At 53.8% G+C, this 4422-nt stretch overlaps 1 non-coding gene across 1 annotated transcript; it reads right to left on the bottom strand.

Moving 5' to 3' along the window:
- Positions 1 to 3713: 3713 nt before the first annotated feature.
- On the bottom strand, positions 3714 to 3820 carry LOC116527740. Its single transcript, XR_004258703.1, has one exon. It is a non-coding gene; the product is annotated as a U6 spliceosomal RNA (small nuclear RNA).
- Between the last annotated feature and the right edge of the window lie 602 nt (positions 3821 to 4422).

The raw sequence follows: 4422 nt of genomic DNA, 5'->3' as shown, positions 1-4422 counted from the left end.
CTCCAGGGAAGGGCCTGGTTGCTCTGAAGGGCCCAAGGTAGGGATGACACTGGCAAAGGAGGGAACGGTGGCAGGCCAGGGGCAGAGGGGACCAGGCTGCTGTCCCTTCCTCAGGGGAAGGCATGGAGCAGTGCCACCAGCCTGCCTGAATCTTATTATATGCAGGGCAACCCCTGAAGACCTTCCCCACAGCCCCTGTCGCCCTCACCATGTCACTGAGAGGAAAGGTGAGGATGTGGGAGATGAAGTGACTTGTCCTGGGGTTGTTTTTTCCCAAAGTTCAGGGATCTGACCTCTAGCCCCAAATCCTGTCTGAAGGGCTGTTTGCCTGATCGGAGCTCCCCAGGAGCTGGCTGCAGGCAAATATGCCTCAGCTCAGGAGTGCGAGGGGCAGCCCGGGCTACCACGGCACATTTAGAGGGCTCAGCTAACTTCAGGGTGTCCTGAGGCCACTGGCCTGGCTGGGAATGCTCTCCCGCCTTCCATCCAGCCCTCGGTGGGAGCTGCGTCCAGCTGGGCAGTGACTCAGCAGGCCTCATTCCCACGTGTGTGGGAGGGCAGGCCTCTCTCCTGGCTGTCGGCTTGGCTCCGTTGGCCCGTCTGGGGGTGCCCCGGCAGCCAGCCTGCCATCAGCAAGGCCCTGGGGCTCGGGCCAGCCTTCCCACAGCTCAATCACAGAGTTTGCTCTCTTTCCAGCCCTGCAGCCTTTCCTGAGACTAGAGGGCCACTTGTAAGTTCCTCTGGCCACCTCAACCGTCCGCCCAGCCAGGCAGCCAGGCTGTGGGTGACTTCCTTCGCACCAGTCCCAGAAATCCTGTTCTGTCCTCAGAAGCAGCCCACCTCCCAGAGCAAACAGCTTGTTTGCCAAGCTCACGGGCCTCCCCGCCTGCTCAGAGGGCATCCTGTGGTGTATGAAGACAAGGAACTGGGCAAAGCCCAGGCAAGAAAACCAGGGAGGGAAGTGGATCTCAGCTGGACTTTACACGGGGCCGTGCAGGTAGGGCACAAGCCCATCTGCTCACGACCAGGGAAAACGTCACCTTACACACCCTGGCTCCCACCCCAGGGACGGCGTGCTGGTGCCACTGGTGTAGCAGTGGGAGCTTGAGCAAGTCCCATATACTCTCAGATCCGGTTTCCACATCTGTAAAATGGGCATGCTAATGCCTGTCCTGTCGGCCAGGTTTGTTCTACACGACACACACAACCCTTTTTCTAAAGGGCCTGGTGGAAGGCCTGCTCCGACATGCTTCAGACATGGGTGTTTCTTTCCAACCTATGTGTGAGTCCAACAAAATTTGTGCAATCTTTTATTGGTCTCATTTCACACTCGCCATCCTGGGATCCAGTGGGAAAGGACCCATGAGGGACTTTGCAAATGCTGCCAGGAGCTGCAGGTGCCAGCCGCTGCTGCGGGTCCTCCCAGCAACCCTCAGGGAAGCAGGGTGGGTGAGGGGCCTAGGTTGGAAATAGGAACTACCCTGCTAGGTCTCATTCCGTAAGTTAGGACGACTCCAGAAACTTCCATGGAGCACCAAGTATGTGTCAGCCACTAAGGAAGACACTTAGGGACACTGAGGTACCTACGGCATGGTCCCTGCCAGAAAAAGGCCCATGTGGCAGAGAAGAGAAGGAAAGAGACAGGAATATGCAGATGACCTCCATCCCAGATAGGTGAAAGGTAGGCTGCACATGAGGCACAGACGCCTCATCTGGGAAATCCCAGTGCAGTGAGAAATCAGGGCTCCTCCAGGGGAATGGAAAAGTCTGCATGGAGAAGGAGCAAAACTTTGCAGGGTGGAGGAGGGAGAGGCAGGGTTTGGAGGCCCCAGAGGCTCCAGCAGGGAGCACATGCCTGAGCTGACCAAGGGGCGGAGTCTCTCCTGGAAGAGCCAGATGTAGTGAGGCGCCTCCATGCCAGCATATGTGGCTCCACGGGTATTGCAAGACCCCCATGGGGTGTCGAGACACATCCTATGACCCAGATCTCTGCCTTCCAGGAACTGGTTGGGTGAGATGAGACTCATCCTGGGCATACGTAGAGAGCAATTTTTACCAGCGTGTCTCCAACCGCAGGTGTGGCCTCTGAGATCTGACGTCACTTCCCTCCTCAAGTGACCCTGCCGGTCCCTCTGCAAAAGGGGACAAGGGCACACAATTTTGCACCCTGTTTCCAGGGCTCAAAGACATCCCCTCCCCAGCGCATCTCCTTGGAGGAACCCTCAATGGGGTTCAACTCCCAGGTTTTGCAGATGAGGAAACTGAGGCAGAGGAAGAAAGTGCCTTGCCGAAGGTGCGTGGTGAACCAGGATGGAACAGGCCTAGGCTTTTGGTTTCTGGCCCAGAGTTGTCCCATGGATGCCTGCTGCTGCCACCTCCTCCATCCGTGCCTCTGTCCAGCTGCAGTTTTCAGCATCCTGCCTCATGACAGAGGGCACAGCACACACTTCCTATCCCTCTCAGCCATTGCCTCTTCCCAACCCATAGTTCCCCGCTTGGTGAAACTACCTTTGCTCCTTCTTCCCACACGCGCGGTCCCGCTGGTTCTCTGCATCCTGGTGCTCACCTCTGTGAACAGCTTCACGTGCGCCCACTCACCCAAGCTGCACAGGGGCATCTTTCTCTCCTCCCCCTGTTTCCCGGTCCACAGCCAACTCCTAGCTGGACTGGACTGGCCTCTCTCAAACCCAGTCCTTACTCATATATATATATATATATATATATAGAGAGAGAGAGAGAGAGAGAGAGAAAGAGAGAGAAAGAATCCGGCTCTGTTGCTCAGCTGGAGTGCAATAGCACGATCTCAGCTCACTGCAACCTCCGCCTCCCAGGTTCAAGCAATTCTCTTGCCTCAGCCTCCTGAGTAGCTGTGATTATAGGCATACGTCACCACACCTGGCTAATTTTTGTATTTTTAGTAGAGATGGGGTTTCTCCATGTTAGTCAGGCTGGTCTCAAACCCCTGACCTTGCTATCTACCCGCCTTGGCCTCCCAAAGTGTTGGGATTACAGGCGTGAGCCACTGCGCCCGGCCAGTCCTTACTCTTTATCAGTAGGAATCCAGGCCCTCCTCACCTCTTGCTGGGGCCATTATCACAGCCAGAAAAATATTCCTAAAGCACATAAACATGTCACTTTTCAAATCTTGCAGAGGTGCCCTGTGGCCTTGAGAATTAAGTTCAAGCTCTTGGTGTTGTCCACAAAGTCCCCCCTCATGGCCGATGGAAAGTCTCCAGGAGATGGATACTCTCAGGTGAAAACAGAGTATCCATGCATCTCTGTCTCAGTCTGGCCATTCCAAATGAAAATTAAAAAGTATCCAAGGGGCAGTGATAGGCAGCCCAGGCTGCTGCTTGGCGTCATCGAGGGCATTGCAGGGACCTTCAGATCTTCTGTCCCTGTCCCGCCATCTCCACATCTGTGCCACCAAATGCCCACGGCATGCCTGCGTCACCGCTCCTCCTACCATGACCCCTCCTACCACGTGCCTACATCCATTCTTGGCACCAGCTTGGCAAATGCTACATGCCCCCAAACCCTTCAAGCCCGTTTGCTCCTGCTGCTCTTTCTATCCAGAGAAATAAGATGTGTGTAGACCAGCTTCATACCCTTTAACTTGAGGTCTGCTGGCATGCTTGCTTGTAAAATTCAGTTCCCTCTTGATGGCAACTAAATGGGGCCAATCCACTTTGCCACTTACGGGCTTAAAAAAAATCGATATGGAACACTTCATGAACTTTTGTCGTCCTTGCACAGGGGCCATGCTAATCTTCTCTGTATTGTTCCAACTTTTTAGTACGTATGCTGCTGAAGTGAGCACATTTATGGTTTTGGAAGCCCTTACACACAAGATAATCATTTGTAAATGCCCGTCCACTGCAGTTTTCTTCCATAGACTGCACAATTTTTTACATATATAAGTACTTCTAGGGTCTGAAATTAAAGTCAGGACAAAGCATAAATACAATCGTCTATGACCAGCAACCTGCGCTGCTCGTTTGCTGAGGAATAAGTAGCTGAACCCAGAAGCTCAACCTAAACGTTTAACAGGAACAAGGGTGACATTCCAAGTCCCCAGCAGTTCAAAGTTGGAAGAGTAATTAAGAGCTGCTGAGATGTGCCATCAGAGGGTTAGAGGAGAGTCTGGGATATCCCCTCCTCCCCTGCCCGGGCTCAGCTTGACAGCAGAGGTCACAAACGCAGCCCCCAAACGAACCTCATTCCCTGGCTCTTAGAATTGGACCTTCAGCATTCTAGAACAGCCCTTCCTGTGTTATGCCTGTAATGTGTAGAATCTGATAAGAAGCTTGCTCCGAAGTCCAAAAACAACTGGACTTTGTAAGCAGTCCCAAAGAGAAGCCCTATTCATGCCGGGGAGGCAGTTATGTGTGGGGGATGAGAAGGTCGTTCACTCAGACAACC

Source organism: Sapajus apella, unplaced genomic scaffold (genome assembly GCF_009761245.1).
Source record: "Sapajus apella isolate SASKATOON/1434 unplaced genomic scaffold, GSC_monkey_1.0 scaffold55, whole genome shotgun sequence".
Lineage (NCBI taxonomy): Eukaryota > Metazoa > Chordata > Mammalia > Primates > Cebidae > Sapajus > Sapajus apella.
This window is presented reverse-complemented; position numbering and strand designations above follow the sequence as displayed.